This window comes from Hirundo rustica, chromosome 1 (genome assembly GCF_015227805.2).
Source record: "Hirundo rustica isolate bHirRus1 chromosome 1, bHirRus1.pri.v3, whole genome shotgun sequence".
Taxonomy (NCBI): domain Eukaryota; kingdom Metazoa; phylum Chordata; class Aves; order Passeriformes; family Hirundinidae; genus Hirundo; species Hirundo rustica.
This window is the reverse complement of record NC_053450.1, coordinates 107,008,843-107,023,518: the sequence shown is the minus strand read 5'-3', so window position 1 is coordinate 107,023,518 and position 14,676 is coordinate 107,008,843. Positions and strand designations below refer to the sequence as shown.

Here is a 14,676-nt window from a genome sequence, read left to right as displayed (position 1 = left end):
AACTCTGAATTCTTGTTTTGTCATATCATCATGGTAGAATTATCTGCATATGGTAACTGTGCATGTTGCTCTGTGAAATCATATATCCTACTAATTTCCACCTTCCAGGGTAGGAAGAAATATGGGGGTTGAAGGGGGAACAAACAAAACAGCAAAATTTTGAAGAATAATGATGATGCATATGTATCCCAAAAGTAGGAAGCTTTTAACATACCCATTTTAAATTGGAAAATTATTATTTCAGTTGTAGAGGCTCAGAATGTTTTCTTCCTAGAAAGATATCAGAACTTTTTCACCTTGGCTAATACTTACATCTCACTAATTCTTTGAGGTTCCTCTGTTCCATCTCAAATCATTCATCTCTAAACACAGCAAACAGCAAAACCTGTCATAAAGGCTTGAAAACTTATTTCCTTTGGGTTTTTGTTTGCTTAACATGGACTGTCAAGGAATCAATACCTATTCTCATATGCACACAGAGACAAGTAATCTTAAGCATGCATATGAATAAAAGACAAGCAATAGATTTTATGCAATTGGGACACTGCATAATCTAGGTTTGTGAACCCCTTCAAAGACCTTTACAGAACTAATTAAAAAGGTAGAAAAATATCTATCTCAATTAGGACCTACTTGCTTATGTAATGTTTTTGTGCAATTACGATGACAAGGTAAATTTTAAACTCTGTGTGGAACCAATATATTGGGGAGGTAATAAAATGTTCTACATGAAAGGCTTCAGGAAAGGCCTGGCCACTCAGGACCGACAAAGTGGTTGACAATTTTTTCAAATCCTCTATTTTCTTCTGTTATCCAGAAGGATAAATTAAAATTCCCAGTAGCAATCTTAAGACATCTCACTGATTACAAGAATTCTGATAATATAGTCAGGAAGTGGAAACAACAGTATGTGATTTGTCGCTACCCCTAAATGAGAGATCAAATTTCAATAACTACATTTCAAATACTTACAGTCAGCATTACAGAAGACTTCAAACACACCCCCTCAAACAAAAAATAAAAAAGAAACAAACAACAACAAAAAAGGCATTTCTATGAGTGTAAAGGTTACATTTATTTGGCATATTTTTGCATGCTATTATTCTCCAAAACCTACCGATATTTAGTAGAAATGATTCATTTGCAACTTCTTTATAAATTTTGCATTGAAGTCCAAGTTCATGCACATTATGATAACTAATATCTTCTGCCTACTCCTGGAAGAGAGACCCCGTAATTACACCATAAGCATAGTGAGCATAGTTACATTTTTCTCCAAGAGAATACATAAGAACAAAGTCTGGCTTTAATTCCAGAATTTCAAGAGTGTCTCTGGACAAGAATGACTTCTTACTACACAAATGCAAGAGAGGTAAAGATTATACCGAGATGGCATACGCTACATTAAGGTTAGGCTAAATGATTTCCTCCCCACAGTGCAGACAAAGAAACAGGAACAAACAGTGAGAATTTTCAGCAATAGATTTTTTTGGCTTAAAAGGATTTAGATTTCTATACATATAAATTATAATCACTTATTCATGGCATGTTACTGGCCAGCTATTGTATGAATATTCTCAACAGAGCTGGGGCCTTCTACATGTCATGCTACAATAAATGTGGAGCTTATGAAATGGTTGGATAAGAAATGAAACAAACAAATAATTTTTTCTCTCTTGGTGACAAAGAAAATTTTGTTTCATTTTGATCTTAACAATCAGGCATGATCCATATGAATCAAAACAAGGGAAAAAGTTTACATGAACTGAAGAACCAAGAAGTGCTGATGTTTTGCATAAGTTTTATAAATTAGCCTCCTTTTTGTGCTGGGCTCCTTGATAACAAATTGTGGTCTGGGGACAGCTTGTGCGGTGAAGCAGTCGTTTGAACTGTCAATCACTCTTGTTATCCACAGGTCAGTAAAAAGTGTTTATTCTCTAATAGGAATGTTTAATTGAGACATTCAACACAGTTCCAGAAATAAGTAAATAAACCTATAATGCAACTCCCTTCATCTTAGACCATGAAGAGCCACTGGCCAGGATAAAAGACTCAAGGTTGGCGTTTTATGTCATACCCAGGTGTAGCTAGCCCCTGAAGAGACAGACATGTGAAGCAGATGCCACACAGGCAACACATGGTGGTATACCACAACTGTTAATCAAGGAAGAGACAGAGAGCTGGAAATAGGAATGAAAAGATCTAAGCGCACTTATGCATCACCAGCAGAATAAAAGGGGAGTACAGCAGCCAGTTCTCCTAAATTACCAGTAGTTTCATCATTTTACTTGGAAGCAGTGGATTCTGCTGCCAGAGTTTTGATCCAACCTGTTTTCTTGTTTAAAAGAGTGGGAAAGTTATACTGAGTCTATAGTAGCATAGCACAGAAAGTTAATTTATTACAAATGGCCTCAGCAAATGCCTGCAATCAATGGCTTGAGTATGGCTCAATCTATTTTCCCTCATCGAGGGTAAGTCCCAGAGCCTGGGTGAATATTTATGTTTGGCAAGTACTTCATTTAGCAACGACAACATTAAAGCGTGTCCTTTTTATTATTCCCTTGCCTCTACCGTCTCTCCATTCCCGTAACTCATTAAAGAAAAAAAATCAAAACCACCAACACATTTCCACACCAAATTTTCCAAGAGTCCAGACTCTGAATGAAGGTCATCTTTCACATTTGCAAGGTTTCAAAGTAAATGTGCAATCTATACAGTTCTTTTATACCATAAAATTTTGCACTCACTGAAGTCTAAGTCATGTAGTGTTTCTCTGTCGATATTACACGTGCCTTTCAGGTACAAACACAGCTGTCAAGCTAGAAACATATGGCTTGAACCTTGCTGCTCTATAGGCCAGGTGAGCTTTTTAGCCTAGGTCCTGCTGAAACTCAGTCTTCTAGTCCCTAAAATCCTCAAAACTATCATCAGTAACTTGAAATTTAGCTTGAAAGGCCTATTTTAATTGAACTCATCATAAGAAGTCAAAGCCTTTAATTAAGGAAAAGACAAACAGCTTTTATGAGTCTATAGGATCACAAGTCTGTAAGAAAACCACTTCCACAGACTTCGTAATCTAATGTTAATTTAAAGAAATTGCTTTGAAACCATACTGTGAAACTGATGCTTGAAAGCCATGGTCATTCCTTGTAATTTTTAATATTTCGGAAATATACACAAAAAACAGAGCAAGCTAATGTACTTGCATTAGCCTACCAAATTTTTTAAACATTATGCATATCTTTATACTATGAGGCCACCCACTCACCAGCTGCAGCTGAACAAGCCATGGGCTAGTAGAGACAAATAGATATACAATAAGATAGAAGTACGTAATCCAATAATAAATAACTACACCAAAATCTTAAACCAAAAATTTTCATTACTTTTAAAACAAAGTTATAGTGGGAAATTATTTTACCCACCCTCTTGGGACATGGAGTCACATTGAGCCTTACTCTTGCAGAGAGATTGCCCTTTGAATAGAAAGCCATTTGTCAGCAGCTGAAGCTTCTCAGCATTACTATCTAGGGTTTGGCACGTCTGTAGGATACTGTCAACTGAGGCATCAGAGGCACTGGGAAGCAGCAGGAATACTGATTATGGCACAGCTGAATATGGAAAAAGGGTAAGAATTCTAGCCCATGGAGAATTTTTATGGAAGGTGTATTCTGCTGGACGAACCTTTTATTAATGATGTAGCCACAGGGGCTCATTAGGCATCTGCAAATGACAAGGATTTTATATATAGCCCAAACAACAGGTAACTGTAAATTGCAGCATTTGCCTTTGTATTGGGAAACTGGAATTAATTCCACCAGTCACTGAAAACTCAGGCTGCCAGCTCGTTCTTTGACCTCAGTTCCTTTGACCACAGCCATGAATAAGCCTTGTCCCTCTCTCTGGCAACCTTCCACTCAGCCCAAGTGCCAATCATTACATAAAACTAAAATCCAGCATCTCAACCAAGAAGTGAGGCTTTTAGATTTTAAACATTGTTTGCAATATTTATCAGAACCTACCTATTTTCTGGCAGTAACTGGATGCTATTGTAATTGCTAAGCTGAAGCCCATTTATAAATCAGCTGAATAAGGGAATAATTAACAAAACAGTAATGAAAAAATATGATGGCATGTTATAGGCAAAGAAACACGTAGAATTTCATAGTGGGTCTTAATGTAAACACTATTCAGTACGGGAATTTGTTGCAGTTTAGGAAGCATGTTCCACTAAGAGATCCATGATTTATTTCAGATTTTGATTGTCTTCTAACCTGTGACTTTTGTCTTGTCATATCAAGCACACTGTCTGATAACAGAGAGGAACCAGAAGAGTTAATTGAAGGGCCAAGTGATAAAGATTAATAAATCCCTGGATTTCTAGTTGGTGAGTTCATTTTAATAGGTAAGGGAAGTAAGCAAAAGCCAGACAGGGTGACTCATCAGTTCTAGCAATGTAAGAAAATTAGATTTTAAGTGGAAAAAGATGTTTCCTAGGAAACTGCATGATCTGCTTGTGGAACATCAAACAAGAGCAATTTCCGAACAACAGCCATGGCTAAATTGATCTACTGCACCTCAAGCAGTGAGAGAGAGATTGAGTCTCTTTTATATTTTCTTAGTTACCATCATCAATTTGTCTATTATTTGACTCCTTCAGCTGTTACCTTTCTGACCCTCCACAAGTACAAGTAGGATATTTGCCATTATCTAATTGGAAAGCACATTTTGCTTTCCCTCATCTTTTCTGTCTCTCTTTTTCTGCAGCAAGCTCTAGATTCCACTATTTCTGCTGCCACTGAGCCACAAAGATGTGAGCACGTATCATGGTATGCAGCAGGCATAGGCTCAAGCAAGTGTTCGGTTCAAAACCCTCCACTTTGCAGCAATGGAAAGTGAGCTGCAACATAAGCAACCTTCTGGGCTTGTTGCTCTGAGATGTTCAACATACGGTCCATTCAGCCCACCTATACAATTTACACTGGATCAAAATCAGTCTTTCCCCTTACACTGTCTACATTTTCATTCCAATAAATTAAAACCCTCACATTTCTGTGAAAGCACATTTACATTAGGCACAAGAGATAGCAAGTATTTCAGATGCTAGGGGGGAGAACATTTGTTCTCCTTGATCACTTCCAGTGCAGATTGTTCAATATGCATAAGTTATAGCTGATGCAACGCAGAGACTGTCTTCAGAGCATCACCATGGATTTCTGAGCATAAATCAGTGCATGTGCTGTGTGCAGTCAGGGAATTCTAGTACCAGGCAGCTCCTCAGCACTCGTGCTACACACATAGCTTGCGTGTGTCCTGTGACACTGAACAGCAAAGGCACATCTGCTAAACAAAGATGCTCTCAGAGCACTTGGTTTTTTCGACATGTCTCTGTGCATTTAATACACGCTGAATCCCAGGTATCACAAAGCAAGCAAATTTACTCTAGCTGCACACATAGAGATGCATCCTGTCCTCAAGCCAAGGCATTTAAATTACTCCTAGACAAAATTTCCTGGCAGAGAAGTAAGTTATGTCTGAGGAAACCCAAATGCCTGGTAGCTTTAATCCTGGCCACTCTTGAGCTATTACAATGGATAAAGACAACTGCCAAAATTAAGAGCCAAAATTTAAGTAGGCTGCCAAATTCAGCAGTACTGAAACATTTTCAAGTATACTGGTTGCATAGAGTTGCAAATGAGAAAAATACATAAGACCAAATCCATTCATGCTTAAAAATTTGTCTACTGTGCAGCTTGTGAGGAAATAGGAAACAGAGACATTACAGGTCTCTTCCACATCAGTGTTGCTCTCATCAAAATGAACTACCAACTACTTACTATAAACCCATATAACCAAGGTTTTATCATTACTACTGCTACTAATTTGGAGGTTAAGATGCAGACAGAAACTATGAAATCCGAAAATCAGAAAGTCTGTTCTAGCACTTGTACTGCCTAAAATAAAGCAACATTTTCTAGAAAACTTGAGTTCTATTATGTCTGATTTCACAGCCAGTGGAAGCTGTCCTTCATCAATGTAAATTTCCCCTCAACCAATTATGCATCAACAAGTCACACTTAGAACAGAAAACCACATGAAAGCCAGAAAAAGTGAAAGAAGACTTTGTCCTATGGATTTGTGGCTCCAGTCCTGTAAAGAGATGGCATGGGGAGAGTTATCCCACTGTAACTCATTCTTTGGATTTGCAACAATGATTTTATTGTCACCAAAACAAAGCTGAAAAGTCTATCCCTTTTCCAGCCTACCAAAGAGAACAAAATTCCCCAGATATTGGTGAAGCCAATGGCAAAATGTTTAATATCAATAATTACACACCCCTACTACCATCACCACTCTCAGAAAGCTCACATAAAATCTTCTCAACAAAACTTTTATTCCTGCAGTGTTTTCCCCAGCCTGCACCTCTGCAATGATAAGAAAAAAAAAATCCTCTTGTCCTTTCTTTCACAGTTTACAGCTTCATTCTTAACTTAAGACATGTTTAGGATTAAAGCTTTATTTTAAAAGAGTAAGATTAAGTATTTTTAGCCCCTGTGAAACAAGATGATGTATGCTGCAATTGTCAAGTCCCTGTTAAATTGCATGTAGCACATTCTGTAGCTCATAAATATTTAAGATGACTAAATAATTATCCTAGACTCCTCAACTTGCCTTTTTTTATTAGTTCCATGGGGAACAAGGAAAGCATTTGTTCTTCTTCAGCCATACAGACAATTATATTGCAAAATATCATCTTTCTGTAGTTGGTGATGCTGCTACATGATTCTCTCCTATTGTGGTGTGTGGTGTGTGGTGTGAGGGAATTAGCCTCTTTCAGAGGAGAGAAGAGCCTCCACTTTTTCCACCAGATCAATCCAGCAAGCTGGCAACATCTCAGTCAGAGCAAACCCCATCTTTGTTAATTCCTCCTTTAGCCTCCTGTTTCCAGTAGCAGAGGGTAAGAGCACCCTGAATTATACAGGATTCAGAGTGTCAAGCAGGGAAGCATGTCTTTGCTTGGAGTAGTTCAGTGGGGGAGGGACAGGGGCTGAACGCATGCATGTGTACCTATTTAAACCAGTACCTGTAAGGACCTGGGAGAAGAGGAGGGTGAGCCAGCAGTTCTCTCACCATGGAAGAGCATTGAACAGAATTTTTACTGTTGCTTTATAGCTTATTCTCCTCTCTGCCTGTTTTCAATGCAGCCATATGGTAGCAAGCCGATACTCACAACCTAATAGCAGATGAAAAGCCTGCACACTCTCACAGGCAGCAGAGCATGCCCCAGCAGTCAGAGTGGCAACACCCACCAGCAAAGCCGAGGAAAAAGAGCTGCCTCCCAGATGGCTGGGATGCAGAGCTTTGTCTCAAAGCCTAAGCTTCTTGCTTCTGCAGCTGTCAGATCTGTCACCATGGTTCACTACCCACTGCCAGCGCCCCCACCCCCTTCCACTCAGGTGCAGTGCAAGAGAAGCAGTGCAGGAGCACGACGACGGCCTCCAGCGAGTGCCCTGCCTTTGGAGTGCTCTTGTCATGTTGTGCTGGGATTAACTTGCCTTGGAATGCCACTGTAAAAGAGGGTTCATGGCATCAAGTCAAAATAGCCCAAGCAGTTGCTGCAATGTGCATCTGTGCTGAACAGAAACCTACAATTGTCTAGAAAAAGCATGATAGCAGAGATCTGCCACTGTGCTCTGTTAAGAACTTTGTCACAGTGCCTAGGCACTGATGAAAGATGAGATGTGTAAGAGCAGCAAACATTTGAAGCAATTTTTCTAGCCCTATTTGCTTTTTTCGGGCAGCTCCCTCCATTTCTCCCCTGTCACACTTTGTTTCTCTTCCTTTGGTTCTGGCTCTACACTTCTTGACCCCTCAATGGGCCTGTTCAATTAGCAAATCCAGCAGAAAACTAATATGGAATAAACAAACAAACAAATAAATAAATAAACAAAGCGAGAAGACTCAAAAACATGAAATCATTTTTGCAGTCAACCCGGGGAGGTTTTTTTTGCAGTCAACCCGGGGAGTTTTATCTGCAAAATGTTAGTATTTCGTTAAACTACATCAGTCAAAAATGGCATACAGTGGTGTTAGAATATTCTGCTTCCCTTTGCCTGGATGGTAGCACTGCAAGGAGGATTCTGACAATGTTTTTGTAATGGTGGGAGCACCTAGAGACAAACATTTGTCATCCTATCTCATTGTTGATTTCCCATGGAATAAATAAGCACCAAAAAACCAACCAACCCCAAAATCCACAAAGACAAAGCAACAAAAAACCAAAGGGAAAGTATAGTGCCTCACAGATAATTCAAGCTTGCATGCTAAGGTCACTGTGAAATACATGACACATACTATTCAAAAAGTTCCAGAATTAAGTTCAAAGTAGTGTCTAAAATAAATGCAATAAAAACCACTCCCTTTACAGCTGTTGCTAAAAAGTGGGAGGAAAGCACAACTGTAGCAAGGAAATCGTTTGACAATGAATGAGGATTTACAGTGACACCATTCAGATACATTTTGATGAAAGGGAGTATATTAACTGGTACAGCTGCCATATAGAGCACAAATGTTTCATATTCTCCTCATCAATATTGCTGTCCTTGTGCTCAGATTAAATAAGCGAGGAGAGATCAACAGGCAAAGTTTGAGACTGCAGTATGTAGTGCATAGAGCAAAGAATTGCAAGGAAGAAAGACTTTTGACGATGCCTACTTTGAAAATGTCAAATTTCTACATCCCACCTTTTGTTCTGAATCTAGCATATATTAATAAAAAAATGAGCAAAACTTAATCCAGATAAATGTGAGATTATGGATTTGAATCAACCAAATCAAAAGGAGGAATACATCTGTAGAAAAGCAGGAATCATTTTCCGTACAACAGTATTACCTTTGCTTAGGAAAGCTCTTGACACCATAAAGCATTGGAAGCTGACAAAATACCTTGGGAAAAGAGGTGAGGAGGAACAACAATTAATGTATGCTCTCTTTTGTACTTGTGATTTTACTGAGGCACTGCTCTATTGACCATTGCTGGAGACAAGATCATGGGCTAGAGGGACACATTGCCTGACTTTGGCACACTTGTTCTTAATTTCTCCACGTTGTAGCTGCCTCCATCATTGTGCTAAGGAAACAGAAGTGGTGGAAGTCTCTTTAGAACATGGGATAGAAGAATCATTTCAATAAACCAAGTCTTCATTTCACACAGATGTGTCAATCATATAATCCCTTGAGGAACATATAGGCTGACTTAGTGTCTTTGGACTGCCAGCGATGTTTTTCCAAAGCAAACAACCCATTGATGATAGAGATTTAGATCATGTTTTCTGTTTGACCATAAAATGTACATTCATGCAAAACACCGTCTTGAAAGATTGCACCACGTGTCACAAATGACATAAACTGAAGATTTGTTGCTGCCAGCTTGTAATTGTTTATGCTATAGAGCACCGACTGTTGATAATAAAGGGCAAAAATTAAAACATATTTTTGTCAGCAATTCTGTGTTAAGGGAGGCTGTTTCAGCTCAGACCCTGCAGAAGTCCAGTTCTGTTAATTATCTTCCTCAAGAAGCTAGGTCAGCGCACACAAAATGTACAGATGACATCAAGCTGGAATGGTTTGCTATTACAGTAAAAGAAAGAAAAGATAATTCAATGTCACCAATAAAAAAAAAATGTGTAAAGATAAATGCGAAGTACTGCATTTATTAAGGCTAAATCAAGTACAAAACTGAGAAATTAGTCTAGGCAACTCTTCTGAAGAAAAGGATTTGAAGTGTTAGAGGAATACAGACCATTGACTCATTTCTAGGATGATACACAAAGGCAGCTATCACTTTGAGATGCATTAACCGAAACACCCTATGCAAGAAAAGGATGACAATTATTTATTCTGTTCAATACTGTTGAGATTTCAGTTGCAACACTGCATTCAGATTTGAGAAGGATGAAGCCAAATGAAGAGAGCAGAGGGGAGCTACAGGAAATAAAAAGATCTGTGAGGGGAAAAAAGGAAACTAAAGAGGATCACAGGAGAAGAGATATGATGACAGAATGTAAAGGGTTGCTTTGAAGAGAAAGGTAACCAGTTATTCCCGTGTCTAGTGGGGAGACAGAACAATAAAAGATTAGCAAATTTCAAGCAGATAAGGTTTAGGTTAGCTACTGGAAAAAGCCTTTTAACTGCAAGGATTACAAAGGATTAAAAAAAACCACTCAGGGCTCTAAAAATTTTTACCTACAGGGATTTGGGGAATAGACTTAACAAATCTTTGCCAAGGTGGTGTCAATTCTAAACAGAACTGGTAGTTCCAGAACTTACAAAAGATTCCAGAAAACTCACATGGCTAGAAATCTTTAAATTCCATGTATTCCCAGCTGGGTTGATGGGAAAATCTGTATTTAGACATTTGGGATTTTTAAGTAGAAAATGAACTAATAAGGCAAACTTCAAATGTACATAAGAAAAATATCACTCATTCACAAGAACAATTAAAAAAATGCTGAGAGATAAACATAAATGTGAAGCACATTATTTATGATAATCTAGTTTGGTCTCCTGTGGATGATATGAGTCATCTGAGTGGGCTTGAGGAGTCATTTTAGGTAAACTCACAGCAATTTAGTCTGCAAAATAATTTTCATCAATATAATATTTACAGCTAGGTGAAAAGAGAGATGATATCTTGCTCTTTCATTTCTGATACTGGATAGCTGTATAAGCAGAACTACATTTTAAATACCAAGCATAAAAAGACATTTGGTATTAACATTTTATAGGTAAAGTCAAGGCTTCCTAGTGAATGAAAAAGAGGCTACAGTGACAGTTTCCTTTCTTTAGTCATAATCAGGGTAGCTCTGCTCAACTAAGTACCAAATTCCCTTCCCAAAACTCAGACCTAGCCAGACAATGCAAAGTGAGTACTCCCACTCAAAATTGGTTATAAAATGAGATATCACCCTCAGATTACCTATTCTCCCTTTCAGGAGGGTCTGCTTGCATGTAGATTTGCATTTTTTAATACCAGAAATTTAGAAAGAATCTCAGATGCCACAATCCACTAGGCCCCAATCATAATTCTCATTTTTCTCAGAGCCCTAGAATACAATTGTAATACAAACCAAAAACTATTTCTGGAGTTCAGAAGTTGAGCCAAGTTGTTATATAAGCCAACGTATTGTTGTCCTCTAATTCAAATCTTTGTTTCACACAGAACTAATTATTAGGAAAGTAGATAGACATAGGAATGGGAAAATGCTCATTACCACATCCTCTAGATTAATTACCAGATAGCTCCAGCTGTGTCTGAAGCAAGTGGAGAAATGTCAATCCATTCTCAAGAAGGCCAAACTAATGTTCTTCAGAAGACAACAAACACAATGATCTCTTTGGCACATATATATACATGAGTAATCAGAAGTCAGTTTTTACACTCAGGTGAGAAAATTCATCTCCATCAGTAAACAAATAAACAAACAAAAAAAGCTCCCCAAAATAATCATTAAAAAATGAAAGTGTTTTTATTTATTCCTGTCAAAGAGTTTTCTTAGTGACTGCATGCACAGTTTTGAGATTGTCCCAAGGCATTCCAAGTGAATCATTTATAATAAGAAGGATTAGAAATGTGCATATTCAAAAATAACCACAAGATGTGTATTTGTTTAGAACTATGTCCCCCTTGTGGATGAGTCCTGGGAATACAGACATGGATCAAAGGCAAAAAAAAAGGTTTTTTTTAAACTTCATGTGAAGGCTGGTTCCTTCCATATAGAAGTCCCTCTGCAAATTCATAGCAACTTGTGTAGTGGGAAATTCAAGCTCAATTCGACTTTGAAAGAACTGTTGTGTTCTCAAAATTATGTTTTGCCCTAGTATGGAAAGAAATTATTCTTCTTCAAGTAAAAAAAAAGAATATATGATCAATAATAATAATAAAGACAAGGTACACTCACACCAGGGATTCTACCAGTCAGATATAATACAATTTGAGATAGGGTCCCCAAGAGCCATAGGTGAACAGAATCACTTCCTTCTCCCAATATTAGGGTTTAATTTCAGGACTTAACCCCATGCTAACCTCTTCAGTTTTATTACTTGCAGAGATATGATCCCATCCTACAACTTCAGTTCCTCCTGAGCAGAACCAGAGAGATCAAAGTGTCATGCTGAATCTCCCTGCAGTTTGTTACACATCAAATCTAAAACCCACATGGTAAAGTGTCGCAGTGTCCAGTTTGCGCTGACCAGCGTGGCCACAGGCTAGCTCAGTGTGTCTCACTGCGGCAGCGTGGTAAGGTCGGGGCGGCAGGCAGAGCGAGCCGCCTCCTCCCTGTGGGAACTTGGATCCCACCAGCAGCGACGGGCACGAAGATGGAGCAAGCAACCGCGGCAGCTGAATGAAAGGCGGACTCTTCTGCGCAGGGTGTAACGTAGGTTTATTGAGACAGAGGGAGCGCGGAGCTCCGCACTCTGCACCTGCTGCCCAGGAGAGACCCCGAGAGCAGGCGTGTGGCAGTTTTTAAGGGGGGGTGGAAACGGGGGGGGGCGACAACCGGTCAGCCAGTCACAGGAATCGGGGGGGTAACCGGGGGTGTGAACCCTAAAACTGGGGACCAACCACAAAATAATGGGAGGGGGTCTCCAGGGCCCCAGCCTATCACTCGACGCCCCTCCTGGAGTTTTCCAGAAGCAAGGGAAGGGTCCCCGAGTGACAGACAGGACGACCACGAGGAGAGAGGGGGGGATTGACAGCGACAGGTGTAGGGAAGGAATGACTGACAGAAAACGTCTGGTTAACCAACCTAACTCATAAGGGGAAAACCAATACAGAACACAGGGGTATACAGTGGGCTAAACCATTACAAAAGTAACTCAAAATCTTACAAAAATAACTTAATAAAACAACTCTCACACCACCACAGTAAAGCCCACATGATATACATGAGACACACTCATGTGACAAGGAGAAGGAAAAAAGCAAACTTTCCCTTTAAACACCCAAGCCCTCTGACCACAGTTAACCTTCTCTTCAGAAAGAGAACATTAATGGAGAAAAACAGCAACAGATTTGTCTAATGCCGTCTCAGTGCACCCTCAGGAAATCCTCACCCAACACTACTACTCCACACTAAGCACTGACATGTTACTTGGAGAAAATTATATTCCTGTCCACTGCAGAAAGATAAATTTACCTCTTTGACAAAACTACCTTGTAAACAACCTGATTTACCCAGCTAGATATTACACGAAGCAAGGTAATAACCCAGTGCTTACACATTATTGCCCTTGCTACAGCACTTTTGAATGGTAGCAAAACAATATGGTGCATCTAGAAATGCCCAGGTTTTATAATTCTTGTATTTAATTTTTACAATTTAATAGTACCGTATAAGTAAGAGCACTCTTATCTTGATCTGAGTTCATATAGGTAATTTTGCTCTTTTCAAACAGAGAGATCAAAGTGTCATGCTGAATTTCCCTGCAGTATATTATATGATATCAAATAAATATTGATGACTGGACCAGTTTCGTGCTATGACATTCCATTTGAAAGAGCATGGTAGTATTTGTGCCTCCAAAAGCACTAGATTAAAAAAAAATTATAAATATTTGGTGCCTGGTTATATACCTCTTGAATGAAAATGGATAATAATAATAGATTTTATAACTGCAGTTATCAATTGCAAATAACATCACTGTATTTTTCCCAAAAATATGAGAGATTTTATGGGCTTTTTCCTCTCTTTGCCTTTTTTTTTTTTTAATGCATTCTAGTTTGCACTATATTTTGATTTAACAAAAATATGTACGAAGTACAGCACATCTAGAACAGAAATTCTAGAGACAGATTGCTGTGAAGATGCTACCTCTGTATTTAGAACCCTCTGAAAAGGCTTGGAGAATATATCCCTCTATAATTACAGTTCCACCTTTCCAACATTTGTTAAGATTCTATCTGGAGGAAGAACTTACAAGCAGCATTTTACCTTACAAAATGAATCAGGAAAACTCCCCTGTGCAGCTATACTGATGTATCAGCACAAATTCACAAGTAGAGGCTCCATGACCAAGATCAGACTTTAGGATCCAGACAAATATAAAATACATGCACTTACAGAGGGTTGGCAACCCCTGAGTGGGTCAGCAGCCGCGAGGAGACAGCAAACATGGCCAAATGTCCCTGTCCTGGGGCCACTTCAGAATAGCTGCATTGCTCTCTACAAGGAGGCTGTAGCCAGGTGGGGATAGGTCTCTTCTCCTAAGGAACAAGTGATAGGACAAGGGGAAATTATATCAAATTGCACCAGAGGATGTTTAGATTGGACATTATGAAAATTTTCTTTGTGGAAAGGATTTCCAAGCACTGAAACAGACTGCCCAGAGAAGAGGTTAAGATGCCATCCCCCGAGGTATTTGAAGTCAGGTAGATGTAATGGTTTAGTGGTGGATAGGGCAGTGCTGGGTTTATGTCAATCCTGTATTGCTTAAAACCAGTGATACCTCACAGTCAATTTGCAAGGTGTGCTATTTTTAGAAAGGCACAAAGTCGAAAAGTCTTTAATCCACCATACTGCATCTCAGACTCTTTCTGCACAACTTCTTATTTGCTAAAACTGTTCCAAACTCAAGGAAAAAGAAGAGGTTTTTTAAAGTTTTTTGTATTTTATGT

The 14,676-nt window shown here is 38.9% G+C and overlaps 1 long non-coding RNA gene across 1 annotated transcript in view; it reads right to left on the bottom strand.

The window, feature by feature from the left end:
- LOC120755629 (uncharacterized) overlaps positions 1 to 14,231 on the bottom strand; it is a 38,089-nt gene extending 23,858 nt beyond the window's left edge. Inside the window, exon 1 of the long non-coding RNA XR_005701841.1 lies at positions 14,123 to 14,231. This is a non-coding gene — a long non-coding RNA (uncharacterized LOC120755629). The remainder of the gene's footprint in view (positions 1 to 14,122) is intronic.
- Positions 14,232 to 14,676: the final 445 nt, after the last annotated feature.